Raw genomic sequence first — 19,041 nt, forward strand, 5'->3', positions numbered from 1 at the left:
TTAGAATTTGCCAGGATGCTCTTCAAAATGTGTTATTAGACAGTGACAAACATCTGGACTTGGTTAAGTTAAATAGGGAGATTTTATTAGGTTCTTGACCCACTGCCCAATCATAGCACAACTACAAGAATCATTCCTGTCCACTTACACCTGTGAAGGGACAGCTTCAGAAAACTCCATCAAATGAATGTCTGCGATAGTTTTGAGCATCCCCTGGTAAATACTCTATTTGGAGTTACAGACAGTTATGTCGCAGAAATGACTTCTGAAATTCTGTCTTCCCTAGAATCCAGAATATCACATGTTATTTTCTTTACCTTTGTTTCATCTTTATATTTACCATTTTATTTCTTCTTTAAAAGTTTTATTAGTGATTGGATGTTGATTTACAAAATTATAATATAACAGAAAGACTCTCATGCCTGAAGCTCCTAAGTCCCAGGTTCAATCCTTCGTACCACCAAAAGCCAGAGCTGAGCAGTGTTCTGGTGTTTCTCTGTCTCTATCTTTTTTTCTCTCTCAAAAATAAAAATAAAATAAATAAAAAATTAAAAGATAATATAACAGAGGTATAAAACTACACCATTCTCACCGCCAGAGTTCTGTAACCTTATTCCCTCCATGGGAAGCTACAAAAGTTCTCCCAGGTTGCAGATACTGGTTGATTATTATTTCTATAACTACCTTTTTAAAACTTTTTTATTATTTTTATTTATTTTTTGTATAAAGACAGTAAGAAATCAGAGGGAAGGGTGGTATAGAGGAAGAGAGACAGAGAGACATCTGCAGTGCTGCTTCACCGCACACAAAGCTTTCCCCCTACAGGTGAGGACTGGGAGCTCAAACCCAGATCCTTGTACATTGTAACGTGTATTCAATCAGGTGCGCCATCATTCAGACCCTATTTCTATAACTATATGTAAATAATAGCCATAATTTTTCCTATTGCCCTGCATTCTCTTCCATTCCAAGTCATATTACAAGTCATATTCCAACACCTATTACTACTCCCAAATATCTGTCCTATTTTCCTCTTCTCTCTCAAGATCTTGATGGAATTGGAGTTCAGAGCCCTCTGGCCATCTTCTGCTATCATTTATCCTCTTCTGGAAGTACAGGCCAGAATTCTTTTTGAGGTAGGTGGTAGTTCTGTAATTGCTTCTCCACTGGACATGGCCATTAACAGGTCAGTCCATACCTGCAGCCTGTTTCTACCTTTTCCTAGTTGGGTAGGACTCTGGAAGGGTGAAGATCTAGGCCACATTGTTGAGATCATCTGCCCAAGGAAGTCAGGATGGTGTCATAGTAGCATCTGCAACTCGATGGCTGAAAGGCAGTAAGAAAACATGATGAAATGATTAATGAACAGGAAACAAAAAGTAGAAATGGACAGATGAGAATAGGGATCTTAGGGTTTGTATCCCAATTACGGGTTTATGGGGTCTGCCTTCTTTGGGTCTTTCTATAAGATTTATAAGTTTATTAAGTCTAAGTTTAATTGGATAGAGAATGTATGATGTCTTCTTTAGGCCCTTCTATAAGTAGTCCAGGCTTATTAGGTCTAAGTCTAATTATGGAGGGGCATTAAACACTTTTACTTTGAGTAATATAATTGCCACTTGCTTGTGGATAGATGTATACCTGTTCCCAGTACCCTAGGCCTAGCCTATATCTAGTATCTATAACTTTGTTAGATAAGGTATCATCTGATATGGAACTTGGTAGTCTTATGTATTAGAAAACATCTCATCTTATTAAATAAAGAACTTGGTAGGTTGATATCTCAGACTTGCATGCCACTGCATTGTCGGTATTGATTTTGTAAACTGCTACTTTACTGAATTTATTCATGATTTCCAATAATTTTTTGGTAAATTGTCTGGGGCCTCTAGGTATATCAACATATCATCTGTAAGTAATGATAGTTTAACATTATCCTTTCCCGTTTGGATTCATTTGATATCCTTTCTTGCCTGATCTTGATGGCAAGGACTTCTAGGATATGTTGAATAGAATTGGTGACAGTGGACATCATTGCTTCCTAAGTTTTCTACCTGAGCTTGTCTGTATTCAGTATCTTTTACTCCTTGCAATTCTTTTTTGAAATTTTTTTATTTCATGCTTCCTGCCTAGTGAACTCTGAAGTTCTTTCATGTTTTCTAATTTCTTAGAGAATTTTGATTGAAATTCTTCTTTCATGTTTTTGAGTTTCCTAGAGAACTTTGTTTGAAGCTCTTTTTTGCATTTCCTAACTCCTCAGTGAAATGCTCTTTCAACTCTTGAGTATTTGTCTCCATACATAGATTCTTGGAAAGTCCTCATCATGAGCTTTCTTTTCTTTTCTCTCCTTTGTCTCTTTTTTCTTTTTCTTTTTTGTTTTTGCCTTCAATTGCTGAAGCATGGTGCTAACACTCTGAATTCACTGTTCCTGGCAACCATTTTTTCTTTCTTTTTTTGCCTTCCATTTTATTGGATAGGACAGAGAGATTGTGAGAGGAGTACACGAGAGAGGGTGAGAGAGAAAGATAGAAACCTGAAGAACTGCTTCACCACTTGTTAAGTGTCCTTTATGTAGGTGGGGAAATAGGGGTTTGAACCCTCAAACCTAGGTTCTTGAGGTTAGAACTTTGTGTGCTTAACTGGTACCACTGCCCAGCACTCCTACTCAGTATGAGCTTTCTAGATTCTTTCTCTGATTGTTACTCTATGTTGGTATTTTCTTGGAGATCTATTTCATTCCCATCTGCTTGATCTGGCATGCTTGGTCATTTGTTTCTGCAGTATTACTGTTTACACATGTATTGTGCTGATTATTGCTAGCCAGCAGGTGGTGCTACTGTGGTGGTCTCTGGGCTTTCGCTTTGTTTCTATGTTGCATGGCAAAGGGGTAAGACCTTGGATTTGGTTTTTTTGTTATTGTTATTGCTGTTTCCTTGGGCTGTTGTGTGCTCCCTGTGATGCTGTATGTGGCTTCTCTGTGTTATTTCAATATGAAGCCAAGCCACAGTGATTTGCAGCTGGGCTGCAGCTGTGTTCATAGAAGCAGGACTTACTTAACCATTTAACCAACACTAACTGATACAAAGTACCTTTATGTTTTGCTTACAGACTGGATTTCCTTTAATCACAAATGTTTCCTGCTTTTTTGGCATATCCTTGTCTATAATTCAATAGGTTGATGTCCCTAATGTCATGGATAAAAATTCATAAGTTTCCATTATTTCATTGCCAGCACTGTATGTTGCCTTGAGGGAAACTGCACATAGAGGGAAAATGTCCCTGTGCTCTTCAGTAGCTCTAAATACTTTGTGTTTGGCTTCAGTCCTATGCCTCTACTTACCCCAAACATCCACAAACACTCACCTGAGACTATGGTGTTTCTGGGGGTATCTCAGCTGTAGTTGGTGGATTTCATTAATATTCATAGTTATAGATATTTGATGTTTGGGGGAAGAATCTAATCTAGTCTCTGTTACACCATGGCCACACCTCCCCTCAGCAGTATTTTCTACCCAAGAGGAATTGGGTTCATCCTCTGACTCTGCTTTTATTTCTTATTTTTCATTACCTTCCTTCCCCTTCCTTCCCCTTCCTTCCCCTGTCTTCCTCTACCTTTCACTTCTCTTCAGTTTTCTTTTCTTTTTTTTTTTTTCCACTGGAGCTATTTTCATCATGGCTTATCTTGGCCCCAGGGATTGAAGCAGAAACCTGGTAATCTCATACATGAAAGTCTATTTTATTTTTAAGTTCTCACATTGTTTCTCCAAAATTTAGTAGATAACACTAAAACCAATGAAAAGAATGACCTGAAGGACTGGTTAGTGGTGCACTGGGTTAAGCACACATAGTAGGAAGTATAAGGACCCATGCGTGGATCCTGCTTTGAACCCCCAACTCCTCACCTGCAGGGGGGTTACTTCACAAGCTGTTAAGAAGATCTTCAGGTGTGTCTCTGTCTCTCTCCTTCTCTATATCCCCTTTCTCTCTCTATTTCTCTCTGTCCTATTGAAAAGAATTGGCAAAAAAAAAAAAAAAATGGCCACTGGAGTTGCAGATTTGTAGTTCAGGCACCAAGCCCCAGTGATAATCCTGGAGGCAAAAAAAAGGCCTGCTCCTTAATGTGACCTTATTCTGTGGAGGAGGAGGGGTAACATGCAGGTCTATAAGGATAAATTAAATAGCAATTAAAATATAGAGTTAGTTAAAATTAGGATCATTACATTCACTCAGAGTAATTAGTATGAGTAAATCTTTAAGTCCCCATTATAATGCATTTGAATTTCCACTTAATATTTGTATTTTGTAGATAAACATTAACTTAAATAACTATTATTTTTGCATTTATTTAGTTATTTCTTATATGAATAAATACAGAGAGAAATAAAGAGAGGAGAGAGAGGGAGACAGTCAGAGAGACACCTGCAGTCATGCTTCACTACTTGTGAAGCATTCCCTCTGCAGGTGGGGAACAGGGCTTGAACCTAGATCTGTTTTCACTGTAATGTATGCATTTAACCAGGTGCACCACCTGGCCCTTGGATAGCTATTATAATTCAGACTGCAGAAACCTTAAAAATCTAAATACACTATATTTCTAAACTGTAAGAAATGAAATCATCATTTTATTTTCATCAGTTCAGTTTATACATATCTGAGTCTTACTCTATTGACTACTTTGTTTCAGGACCAGGTAGTGGTGCACCTGGTTAAGGGCACATAGTACTAAGCATAAGGACCCATGTAAGAATCCAGACTCAAGCCCCTGGCTCCCCACCTGCAGGGAGGATGCATTGCAAGCAGTGAAGCAAGTCTTCAGGTGTCTTTCTCCCTCTCTATGTCCCCCTCCACTCTCAATTTTTCTCTGTCTTATCCAATTAAAAAAAAGGAGAAAATTTCCATCGGGAGTAGTGGATTTGACATTGAGGCAGGCACAAAGACCTGGTATAGTAAAGAGCTACTTAACATAAATTCAGAGAAGTTGAGTCTTTCATAAACAGCATGAGAAGATGGTTTGCTGAAAAATTTCTAGGATGCTATATATTTGCAAGCAACATTAATGCACTGAGACAAATATTAAAATTTATTTAAAATATATAGCTATAATTCTAGTCTGTCCAAATGTATTAACTATCTTCTAAGAATTTCCTAATTCAGTCCTAGAAATTCTTGGAACTGTGAACATTTTCCTTTTCAGAAATGTCACCTCTTCTTCTTCTAGCGTTTGCCCTTCTTCCGTAGCCAATCAACAGTGTCAGGTTGAGCCTGATGTCTGCTTGTTGCTGGCTTTGAAAGTGACTGGGATCCATGTGGATTCAGTCGGCTAGGAACTCTTATAAAAGCTAACAGAAAATTACAGGAAAAAATAAGTCTTCTAATTTAAAAGTTGATTGGCCTGTCAAATGATGCAGCCAGGTTTGCTTCTCTAAAATCTTCTGATCCATCTGGATGTGCATGGCAGACTCTTGCTCTATCTTCACAGGATGTTCCACATTCCAATGCAAGAGCAGTTTCATTTACCATTTCACCAGCATCTGACCCTAAGATATGTGCTCTCAATGCTCTATCTATTGATTAATACTCAAGAGTATTCACCATACCATCTGGGTCAGCATTTATCTTAGCTCTGCTATAAGCAACAAATGGAAATTTCCCAAATTTACACACAATACCCTCCTTTCAACTGCCAACCCAAGCAACTTCAGCATGTGTGTAAATCACTGATGGGACACAATTATAGTTGATATGCACAGCACCACCATCCATTCATTCAATGACATAGATAATGCCTTCATCCTCTGCTTTGTGAATTGGCATTGGCCCAATAACATCAACTATGGTGTAAATATTTGGAATTTTAGTTTGGTATCTTCTACTGACTGGAATTCTACCTCAAGTATACAGTTCACTTCAATCCCAAGATCTAGTTCAATTCCAAGTTCCAAATTCAGAGCAAATGGTCATTGGCCAGTGCAAGCAAAGATTACATCATAAGTTATAACTTCAGATTTACCGCCAGAAGTAAATTCAATAGAAACATCCATCAATTTTATCATCTGATTTCATAGTACCATCAGTACTTTGATTTTCAAATTAAATTTAAATCTGTTTCAGAAGGAAGCATTGAAAATTTTGTAGATGTCTCCATCTACAAAATTGATGGAATTTGGTATTTGAATATGATATCAAATTCAATTCCACCAGTATGGCCAGGAAACTCAATAGCTATCACACCTGTTAAAGCTTTCACTCCAGAACTCTTCTCCATCATTTTCTCTAAATTCAAGTGAACTTCAGACATTTCCAATGCCCTGGATGCATTTTTTCCCCATGGGTCAAATGGTGTGTTATTTGACAAAACCTTGAATGACCAACATTCAAGCTTGTCCTACCAAGTGTTCCATTTACTCATAGCAGAATGTCTTAAAGAGTAACTGGACTTTAACAATAGCAACATATTCTCTTGGACCAGAACCTATCACTGTTACATCAGCATCAATTTCTTGATCTCCTTACCTTCTCAGAGGCACTGCTGAAACTCCCTGTAGCCCAGGAGATATTCAACTAAAATGGCCTCTGTTGGCCAAGAAGCAATGCATACTCCATCTCTCCATCTTGATGCTCAACTAGCTTTTTTGCCTCAGTGTTCACCTGCAGACATAAAGTCTTTTGCATAAAATGGTGCTACCCTTGGCTTTGAATTAAGTACATATGGGGGCAGGAGAAACAAGTAAAATCAAGTAAAAACAAGTCTTAAAAAAACTTACAGTCTCTTATTACTTAAGGTCTCTTATTACCAGTTGGTTTATATCTGTTATCAAAGGACCTGCATTTCTCTGAAAGACAACTATAATATGGCTTTCTCACATGTGTAATATGATAAATTGAAATACATGAATTATGGGAAAAATAAGTAGTTAAACTGTCATTTTGTGAAAACTAAGAGAGTTATCAGTGGGGTGGGGAAAGAGAAACTATGTTTGTAGGTGGGTATAGTATGAAGCTATACCCCTATAATCTTATGACCTTATAAAAATTATTAAATCTCCCAACAACAAAAGTCCTGGACCAGATGGCTTCACAAATGAATTCTACAAAACTTTCAGGAAACAGTTAATACCCATACTTCTTAAGCTATTCCATAAGATTGAAGAAACAGGAATACTCCCTTCCACCTTTTATGAAGCCAACATCACCCTGATACCAAAAGCTGATAGGGACAGAACAAAAAAGGAAAACTACAGACCAATATCTCTGATGAACATAGATGCCAAAATATTAAACAAGATCTTGGCCAACCGGATACAGCAACACATCAAAAAGATTGTTCATCATGACCAAGTGGGATTCATCCCAGGAATGCAAGGCTGGTTCAACATCCGTAAATCAATCAATGTCATTCATCACATCAATAAAAGCAAAGCCAAAAACCACATGATTATCTCAATAGATGCAGAGAAAGCCTTTGACAAAATCCAACACCCATTCATGCTCAAAACTCTACAGAAAATGGGAATAGATGGGAAATTCCTCAAGATAGTGGAGTCTATATATAGCAAACCTACAGCCAACATCATGCTCAATGGAGAGAAGCTGAAAGCATTCCCCCTCAGATTGGGGACTAGACAGGGCTGTCCACTGTCACCGTTACTCTTCAACATAGTATTGGAAGTTCTTGCCATAGCAATCAGGCAAGAGAAAGAAATCAAAGGGATACAGATTGGAAGGGAAGAAGTCAAGCTCTCACTATTTGCAGATGATATGATAGTATACATAGAAAGACCTAAAGAATCCAGTAGAAAATTACTGGAAGTTGTTAGGCAATATAGCAAGGTATCAGGCTACAAAATCAATGTACAAAAATCAGTGGCATTTCTTTATGCAAACACTAAATCTGAAGAAGAAGACATCCAGAAATCACTCCCATTTACTGTTTCAGCAAAATCAATCAAATACCTAGGAATAAAGTTGACCAAAGAAGTGAAAGACTTGTATACTGAAAACTATGAGTCGCTACTCAAGGAGATAGAAACTGATACCAAGAAATGGAAAGATATCCCATGCTCATGGATTGGAAGAATAAATATCATCAAAATGAATATTCTCCCCAGAGCCATATACAAATTTAATGCAATACCCATCAAAGTTCCACCAGGCTTCTTTAAGAGAATAGAACAAACGCTACAATCATTTATCTGGAACCTGAAAACACCTAGAATTGCCAAAACCATCTTAAGGAAAAGAAACAGAAATGGAGGCATCACACTCCCAGACCTTAAACTATATTATAAAGCCATCATCATCAAAACAGCATGGTACTGGAACAAAAATAGGCATACAGACCAGTGGAACAGAATTGAAAGCCCAGAAGTAAATCCCAACACCTATGGGCATCTAATCTTTGATAAGGGGGCCCAAAGGATTAAATGGAAAAAGGAGGCTCTCTTCAATAAATGGTGCTGGGAAAACTGGGTTGAAACATGCAGAAGAATGAAATTGAACCACTTTATCTCACCAGAAACAAAAATCAACTCCAAATGGATCAAAGACCTAGATGTCAGACCAGAAACAATCAAATACTTAGAGGAAACATTGGTAAAACACTTTCCCACATACACCTCAAGGACATCTTTGATGAATCAAACCCAATTGCAAGGAAGACCAAAGCAGAAACAAACCAATGGGACTACATCAAATTGAAAAGCTTCTGCACATCCAAAGAAACTATTAAACAAACAGAGAGACCCCTCACAGAATGGGAGAAGATCTTCACATGCCAGACATCAGACAAGAAACTAATCACCAAAATATATAAAGAGCTCAGCAAACTTAGCTGCAAAAAAGCAAATGACCCCATCCAAAAATGGGCAGAGGAAATGAACAAAACATTCACCACAGAGGAGATCCAAAAGGCTAACAAACATATGAAAAACTGCTCTAGGTCACTGATTATCAGAGAAATGCAAATCAAGACAACACTAAGATACCACCTCACTCCTGTAAGAATGGCATACATCAAAAAGGACAGCAGCAACAAATGCTGGAGAGGATGTGGGGACAGAGGAACCCTTTTACATTGCTGGTGGGAATGTAAATTGGTACAGCCTCTGTGGAGAGCAGTCTGGAAAACTCTCAGAAGGCTAGACATGGACCTTCCATATGACCCAATAATTCCTCTCCTGGGGTTATACCCCAAGGACTCCATAACACCCAACCAAAAAGAGGTGTGTACTCCTATGTTCATAGCAGCACAATTCATAATAGCTAAAACCTGGAAGCAACCCAGGTGCCCAACAACAGATGAGTGGCTGAGAAAGCTGTGGTATATATACACAATGGAATACTATGCAGCTATCAAGAACAATGAACCCACCTTCTCTGACCCATCTTGGACAGAGCTAGAAGGAATTATGTTAAGTGAATTAAGTCAGAAAGATAAAGATGAGTATGGGATGATCCCACTCATCAACAGAAGCTGACTAAGAAGATCTGAAAGGGAAACTAAAAGCAGGACCTGATCAAATTGTAAGTAGGGCACCAAAGTAAAAACCCAGTGGTGAGGGGTAGGCATGTAGCTTCCTGGGCCAGTGGGGGGTGGAAGTGGGCGGGAGGGATGGGTCACAGTCCTTTGGTGGTGGGAATGGTGTTTATGTACACTCCTAGCAAAATGTAGACATATAAATCAGTAGTTAATTAATATGAGAGGGGGAAATCAATTGTATGTCTCAAAGTTTCTCAAAAGACAAACTGAATCTTTTTAATATATAGGCTATGTATTTGATATGCGGACTCTCTCAAAAGCCTAGACCAAGTAGATTAGAAGCTTCCAATAGCACAGCTATATACAAGATACTGGGTACTGTCCAGGAAACCATAACAAAGGGACTTTTCAAAGTTAACCCAATTAACAAATAATGTGATGATAATATTAACTATCGATTGTCTTTTTGAACCCTAAGACAGCAGGAACCTCACATCTTCACTATAGAGCCCCTACTTCCCCCAGTCCTGGAACCCTTGGATAGGGCCCACTTTCCCGTATGCATCTCCCAATCCAAACCAAACAACATTGCATCTGCCGATCACAAACCAACCAAAGCAACGATTGCTACCTCAACATGCTTCACCCCAGAATGTATCCAGAGACTTCACGTGTGGAATGACAACCCTTCAGCTTCATTACTCGGGTGAGACCTTTCCTTTAATAGTACACTCTAATTTCATCTCAGGTAGTTCACTTTCCAACAAAGTCCCATAACCTATATATACACCAGTTTCTGTGAGAGAGAGCTTATGTGCACACGTATCCATAAACTACTGCAAAATATATACCTGAAAGCAGGACTACACTAGAGTTTGCAGTGAGTACCTCCCTAACACTTCCTCTCCACTATTCCAAGCTTGGGATCCATGATTGCTCAACAAATTGTTTGGCTTCATATGTTAACTCTCTTTTCAATCACCAGGTTCCAGATGCCACCAGGATGCTGGCTAGGCTTCCCTGGATTGAAGACCCCACCAATGTGTCCTGGAGCTCAGCTTCCCCAGAGTCACACCCTACTAGGGAAAGAGAGAGGCAGACTGGGGGTATGGACCGACCAGTCAACGCCCATGTTCAGCGGGGAAGCAATTACAGAAGCCAGACCTTCTACCTTCTGCATCCCTCAACGACCCTGAGTCCATGCTCCCAGAGGGATAGAGAATGGGAAAGCTATCAGGGGAGGGGGTGGGTTATGGGGATTGGGTGTTGGGAATTGTGTGGAGTTGTACCCCTCCTACCTTATGCTTTTGTTCACTAATCCTTTCTTAAATAAAAAATTAAAAAAAAAAATTATTAAATCACTAGTGAAGATTTTTAAAAAAAGGAAAATAAAGAGCAGCCTGAATCTTCCTGGACTTTGTTTCTATTTGAGGCTACACAGTGTCATCATTTATTTTATATAAGTAAAATATACCCCAGAAACATATCAACATTTTTAAAAGCATACTGCATACCAGGTGTCAGGCTCAGGAAAAAAAAAAAAACTAGTATACTCATGGGCCCTTTGGAATATAACTAAAATAGGCATCCTAGTTTTAAAAAAGAGACCCCTAAATCTTCATTTGCAATATTTCAGCATTTCGGTTCATGATCAGTTAACAATTTGTTTGGCTTTATATGGTAACTTTTTTTCAGCCATCAGGTTTCAGATGCTACCATGATGCCAACTAAACTTCTCTAAGCAGATGACCCCACCAGTGTGTCCTGGAGACCCACTTCCCCAGAGCCTTGCCCTACTAGGAAAAAGAGAGGCAGGCTGGGAGTATGGATCAACCTGTCAACATCCATGTTCAGCGGGGAAGGAATTACAGAAGCCAGACCTTCCACCTCTGTACCCGATAATGACCCTGGGTCCATGCTCCTAGAGGGATAAAGAATAGGAAAGCTATCAGGGGAGGGAATGGTATATGGAGTTCTGGTGGTGAGAATTCTGTGGAGTTGTACTCCTCTTATCCTATGTTATTTGTCAGTGTTTCTTTTTTATGAATAAGAATTTTTTTAAAAAGCCTGCTGCAGATTCCAGGCACTAAAAGCAATTTGAACATTAAAAGGAAGTATCTATCTACAATATATTTTAGAATTATAAGATATTCCCAAGTTTTTCTCTTATTTTTTAATTGAAATATGTTCCCATGGGGTCCAGACGGTGGCACACCTGATCAAATGTACACAGTACTAAACACAAGGACACATTCAAGAATCTGGGTTCAAGCACAATTCCCTACCTGCAGGTGGGATGCTTCACGAGCTGTGAAGCAGGTCTGCAGGTGTTTATCATTTTCTTTCCCTCTCTTTCTCACCCATCCTTCTCAATTTCTCTCTGTTCTATTAAATAAAACCTGGAAAAAATGGCCACCAGGAATGGTGAATTTGTAGTGCCAGTACCAAGCCTAAGCAATAACCATGGAGGCAAAAGAAAGAGAAGAAAGAGAAATAAAGATAGTAAGGGAGGAAGAGAGGAAAGAAGGAAAAAGAAAGGGGGGAATGGGGGGAGGAGAAAGAAAGAAAGAGAAAGAAAGAAAGGGAGGGAGGAGAAAGGAAGAAAGAAAAAAGGGAGGAAGGAGAAAGAAAGGCAGGAAGAAAGAAGGAAAGAGAGAAAAGGGAAAGAGAGAGAGAGAAAGAAAGAGACAGAAAGGAAGGAAGGAAGAAGGAAAGAGAGAAATAAGAAAGAAAGAGAGGAAAAAAAAAGAAAGAAAGAAGGAAAGAAAAGAGAAAGAAAGGAAAGAGAAAGTGAGGAAGGTATAAAGGAGAAAGAAAGAAAAAGAGAAAGAAAGGAAGATGCCCCCCCCCCCCCATTACACTTAATGGTCAAAGAATTCTAACTTGGGAATGTATTTCTTTATTTTAATTTTCTTTATTTATTTATAATTGGATGGAGACAGAGAAAAATCAAGAAGGGAGGGGATCTGAGAGTAGAAGAGACAGAGACATCTGCAGTCCTGCTTCTCAGCTCTTGAAGCTTTCCTCCTACAGGTGGGGACCAGGGGCTTGAACCTGGATCTTCACACAGTTGGAACACCTGGTTAAGTGCTTACATTACAGTACACAAGGATCCAGGTTCAAGCCCATGGTCCCCTCCCCTCTCAATTTCTCTTTGTTTCTACCCAATAAGAAAGAAATAATTATTTTTTTTTAAAAAAGAAATAGGTTCCCATGTTGGAATTTTTCTGATCATTAAGTGTAAATCTTCGTTAGTAACCACTCTCTTCAGTTTTATCTTCCATAGAAACAGGAATAATATTCCCTTACATCTAGTAATACATGTTTACTTAATTTAGTAGTAAACACTATCTTATATATAAATAGAACAAATATAATTAGAACATTTTTCTTGGAATTTAAATTTTAGGGAAAATGAGTTTATATAATGACAGTTCTCTTTTAAATACACACACATACACACACATATACATATGTATATATACATATATATATATTCTGTAGTTAGCAGTGTTATTTTTGTACATAAAATTTTATTTATTCCCTTTGAACACAAGAAATTACTGGACCAAACCACAGTTCAGTTTTAAAAACTGCATTTTCTCCTCTTCATATAATATTAAATCACACTAATAACCACTATGGTAACTTAGTCTTCACAATGATTTTTTATGTGCATTTACTCTAGTGAGAATATCTAAGATAACTGTTTTGAACTTTCTGTGAAAAAAAATCTGAATGAAATTTTATTTATCATGTATGTAGAAAGCTTAAAAACATAAATTGTGGAAACAGGGAAGTCAGCATAGTAGTTATACAAAAAAAAAAAAACGTCAGACAATAGGCTAATAAACAATATATATAAAGAACTCATCAAAATCAGCAACAACAACAACAACAATGTGACTCCATCCAAAAATGGGCAGAGGATATGAATATTCACCAAAGATGAGATCCAAAAGTCCAACAAACATAAGAAAAATGCTCCAGGTTATTGATAGAAAAATGCAAATAAAGCCAATAATGAGATACCAGTGCATTCCTGGGAGAATATCATACATCAGAAAGGGTAGCAACAATAAATGCCAGAAAGATTGTTGTGATAAAGGAACCCCTCCTGCACTGCTGGTGGGAATGTCAACTGGTCCAACCCCTTGCTTTGGAAAGCAATCTGGAGAACGCAGAAGGCTACAAGTGGACTGACCTATGAACCTACAATTCCTCTCCTGGGGATATATCCCCAAAAAAACCAAGCATATTCATCCAAAAATATTTGTGTACACCTATATTCATAGCAATACAATTTGTAATAGCCAAAACCTGGAAGCAACCCTGGTGTCTAACAACAGGTAAGTGGCTGAGTAAGTTGTGGGATATATAAACAACGGGCTACTACTGAGCTATTAAAAATGGCGAATTCACCTCATCTTGGATGGAGCTTAAGTTATATAAGCCAGAAAGAGAAAGGTGAATATGGGGTGATCCCACTCAGAGACAGAAGTTGGAAAAAAAAAAAAAAAGAAAGAAGAAGAAGGGAAAATACAAAGCAGAAGTTGGACTGGAGGTGGTGCACCAAAGTAAAACACTGAGGTGCTGGGCAGCGTTCAAGTCCTGGAATATGATGGCAGAGGAGGACCTGGAGGGGGTTAGATTGTTATTTAGAACATGATAAATGTTACACAAACTACTGCATTTTACTGTCAACTGTAAACCATTTGTACTTCCAATAAATTAAAAAAAAAAAACTTTCATGCTTGAAATTCCAAAGTTTCAGATTAGATCACCACACCCCACCACCAATAACACTCAATAACTTAATTGGAGAATCCCATCTATGTTCATGGTAAGCTGAGAGTGGTGAGGACTGATTCTGTGTTCTACATTTTGTGTATACAGTTATATGAGTGCATACTATGGAAAGGTAGCAATAAAAAAATAGTTGCTTCTCAAAATGGTTTCATATTGATATTTTACTTCAAAGGATGTTAGTTTCTTTCTTATGTATCTCATAACATCTTGGGTAAAACGTTTTAAAGACTCAGATGTAATTTTATTTTATTTATTTTACTTTATTATTTTAATTTTTATTTATAAAAAGGAAACACTGACAAAAAGCAAAGGATAAGGGGTACAAATCCACACAATTCCCACCACCAGAACTCTATATCCCATCCCCTCCCCTGATAGCTTTCTTATTCTTTAACCCTCTGGGGGAGTATGGATCCAAGGTCATTGTGGGGTGCAAAAGATGGAAGGTCTGGCTTCTGTAACTGCTTCCCTGCTGAACATGGGCAATGACAGATCGATCCATACTCCCAGCCTATCTCTCTCTTTCCCTAGTGGAACAGGGCTCTGGGGAAGCAGGGCTCCAGGACATATTGGTGGGGCTGTCTGCCCAGGCAAGTGCAGTTGGCATCACGGTAGCATCTGGAACCTGGTGGCTGAAAAAAGAGTTAACATATAGAGCTAAACAAATTGTTAACTAATCATGGAACTAAAGGCTAGAATATTACAGATAAAGAGTTCAAGGGTCTCTGTTTTATAGATAGTAGTCCCATTTTAGTTATATTCCAAAGAGCTTGTGAATATTAAATGCATAATAAATATGCATGATCATATAAATGCTGAATAATTAAACAAAAATCAAGCAATAATTTGTCCACATTCACTTTATATAGAATACATGCACTACACAGAGCATTTAGTTTATTGTGATTATTATAATTTTTTTTCACAACCAGGTTTATTGCTGGATCTCAGTACCTGCCTCATGAGCCTGAAAATCCATGTTGTCATTTTTTCTTATTCTTTTATTATTATTATTAATGTATTTTACGTATTATCATTATCATTATTTTATTTTTATTTCTTTTATGTTTACATATTATTTTTATGTATTTTTTTTTAGCACCACCAGTGTTATCACTGGCACTACAAATCCACTGCTCCCAGTGGCTGCTTACCCCCCTCACCTTTGTTTTCTATTATATATGGCAGAGAGAAATTGAGAAGGTAGGGGCAAATGAAGAGAAAGAGAGATCTTCTTCACTGTATGTGCAGCATTCATCTTGTAGAGAGGAAGAGGGAGCTCAAAGCCAAGGCACTGTACATGGTAGTGTGTGCACTCAACTTTTAAAAATTTGAGTCTGATAGAGACAGATGAAAAATATATAGGGAGAGAGGAGAGAGAGATATCTGCAGCAATGCTCCATGGCTCCCGAAGCTTCCACCTTACAGGCAGGGAACTGGAACTGAACCTAGATCCTCCAGCTTGGTAATATATACGCACAACTAAGTGTGTCACTATTTGTCCCCAATTCTACTTTACTTTGATGCTAACACTTTTTTCTCCTGATTAGTGGAATGTAGCAATAAGTTCCTTAAATTTGAATTTATAATTTTTGATCATTGAAATAGAAATTAAAAGGACATTATTTGAGATTGAATATACTGCTGCTTTGGTTTGATTAACACTTTGATTTAGTAAACTAGTGTAATCAAGCAGAAAAACAACATACACCATAAATGCAATTTTTACTGAAAAGCGTTAGTTGATTTCAGATAATTCACCTAGTCAGGATTATGTAATTTTCCACAAACTGCCCTGTAAGAATTTATTCAGAAAGTAAAAGGTTTTGTATATATATTCAATTTGAAAGAAAACTAGGGTACACATTTATTTCAGAAGAATACATATTTTGGTTCTAGGAAGATAGCAGAAGAGTTATGGAAAGTGCCTTCATGCCTGAGGCACCGGAGTCCCAAGGTTCAATCCCTAGCATAACCATAAGCCAGAGTTCAGCAGTGCTCTAGAAAAAAATAAATTAAAAGTTCAAATCCTTTTGAAATTTTGAACTCACAGGTGTACAATTTCACATCTCCCCATGGTAGCTATAAGTACACCACACCCCCACCATTGCCCAAAGTTATCTTTTCTTTTAGTAATTAAGTTATATTGTTTTTACTTCTTTCAGAATGACATTTTCATATAGAATGGCAAAGGCAGAGAAAAAGAAATACAGGTAAATAGAAGATAGCACAGAAACTTTTTACGGTTCCATGGAGCTGGGGAACCAAACTCAGTTGCACACAGGATAAATCAAATACTCTCCCAAGCAAGCTATAGTTCACAGTTCTGAAAGTTTCATTTTTATTTTGAACACTAGACATTTTGCAAGTAAAATGCAGTAATACTCCATATCATTTTGTTTGTTTCTTTATTACTTCAATTTTTATTGGGGGGATTGATGGTTTACAGTAAATTGAGTTGTTGGTACAAGTGTAAAATTTCTCAGATTTCTGAAAAAATTCTCACCCCCTGCTTATGTCTGCCTCTATCTTCATACAACAGGACCTGAAATCTCCCTGCTCCAAAGGAACATAGATGTACAACAAACGATAAGTGGTTAAGAAAGATGTGGTGTATATACACAATGGAATACTACTTAGCTATTAAGAATGATGAATTAATCTTCTTCACCTCATTTTCAGTGGAGATAAAAGGAATCATGTTAAGTGACATAAGCCAGAAAGAGGATGAATATGAGATGATCTCACTCATGTACAGATATTGAGAAATTAAGACCAAGAAGAGGAAACACAAAATAGAACTCAAACTGAGTTGACATAGAATATCTCCTCTATCAATTTAAGTTTTCCCAATTGTGAGTTGCAGATTAGTAAACTATAATATATTAATACCTTTCCCTAAATGCAATTTTCCTAGCACTTTGGATTTTATAAATAGTTGAATTCAAGACTGCCAGGCTAGCGTGAGGGTGTTTCTTCCCAGGCACGTGCTCTCTGGGTTGGAGAGAACTCAACGGGAGACAACCTGGGCTCCTGCTTACTCAGCAACTGGGGAGAGAAAGCAGGAACTCATGGCAGAGTGGGAACGCAATGTGTCTTTATTGATCAGAGACAATGCTTTTATATATTTTGAACTGGAAATGGCAAGTCAGAAAAGGAAATAGCTAGGAAATGGGGTGGAGAAAGTTGCAGGAAGGTAGAAAGCTTCCATAGCAACTGTTGCAAAGGTTTTAACCGCTGGGATTAATTAATACCCTGCAGGCAGGGCGGTTGTCAGGCAAAACAATGATTATTTAAATAGACCATAGTATCAGCAATGGAGGATGGAGCATAGCACGGGTGGGCAGGCTGGCTTAAGGCCCGACACAAGACATTGGATCAAGTAAAACTTTGAATGATCTAGCCTTTCCATACAGTTTCCCAATCTGATTACCTGGTTTCTTACCAAATGTAGCTTCCAAATATGACTAATCCTTTAACTGAATAGTTGATCATTTGCTTAGAATCAAACTTTTGGTTCTTAGAAACAAATATTGTATTTGATTTTTAATAAATTAATTTGAAGAATAGAATGTGTGTGTGTGTGTGTGTGTGTGTGTGTGAGAGAGAGAGAGAGAGAGAGAGTGACAGAGAGAGAGAGAGAGACAGGGAGAAAGAAAGAACCAGAGCATTATTTTGGTATATGTGAAGTTGGGGATTGAACTTGGGTCTTTATGTATGCTGCAAGTACAGTGTTCTAACCACTGGGAAACTTCTGTTTGTTTGATTTGAACCCCATGTTACTAGGCATTAGTACCTAGTACAACATATTACTTTGTCTTCGTCTTTTTTTTTTCTTCTTTTCAAGATTTTGATGTAACTTTTGAACTTTTTACATAATCTCAGACCTAGCAAAAACTTTCCTTTGGGAAAACCAGTCATACATTTTAAAGTTTTCAGGTTTTGATGCTTATATTCACCTCTCTTTCTTTCTCTCTCTCTCTCTCTCTCTTTCTTTCTCTCTCTCTCTCTCTCTCTATCTCTCTCTCTCTCTCTCTCTCTCACACACACACACACACACACACACACACACACACACACACACACATTAGAATTTTCTTTTACCAAAGTTGAGGCTCTCTGTTTAGACTAAACAAGAATATCAGTCCACACTAAGAATGAGCATATGTCCCTAAAAATCAAAAGAATGGACAGTAGTTGGCAAGTTGTCGTTTCAACATAAAAAGTCTTTTTATTTTTAAAATTTTATTTATTCTAGTTTTCATATCCCTCTAATGACTAAATATGGAACTGAAAAACATAATTAACTTTTTACAAGCATTTTGGCTTATAGCTGTTGCATATTATCTCAAAAAAAAGTTTTCGGGGTGGGGCTGGATAGTAGCACAGCAGGTTAAGTGCAGGGACTGTCTTAAGGATCCTGGCTGGAGCCCCTGGGGGTGGGGCAAGGAGTTGTTTCACAGGTGGTAAAGCAGATCTGTAGGTATATATGCTTCTCTTCCCTTATTTTTCTTACCCTCTTCTTTTGATTTCTCTCTGTTCTATCCAACAACAACAACTAGGGCAACAACAAGGGCAACAAAAGGGGAAAATGACCTCCAGGAACATTGGATTCAGTAGCGAAGACATTGAGTCCTAGAGATAACCCTGGAGGCAAAAAATACGTAAATGAGTTTTCCTTAAATACATGAGTTTTAATGGCTAACTAGGAAATATAAGCAAATAATTGAAAATGGAAAGTCTACACACACACA

General features: G+C 37.8%; 1 pseudogene; it reads right to left on the reverse strand.

Moving 5' to 3' along the window:
- Positions 1-5,376: 5,376 nt before the first annotated feature.
- Positions 5,377-6,041, reverse strand: LOC103121290 (dihydrolipoyl dehydrogenase, mitochondrial-like; annotated as a pseudogene).
- Positions 6,042-19,041: the final 13,000 nt, after the last annotated feature.

This window comes from Erinaceus europaeus, chromosome 8 (assembly GCF_950295315.1).
Source record: "Erinaceus europaeus chromosome 8, mEriEur2.1, whole genome shotgun sequence".
In the NCBI taxonomy this organism is placed as follows: domain Eukaryota; kingdom Metazoa; phylum Chordata; class Mammalia; order Eulipotyphla; family Erinaceidae; genus Erinaceus; species Erinaceus europaeus.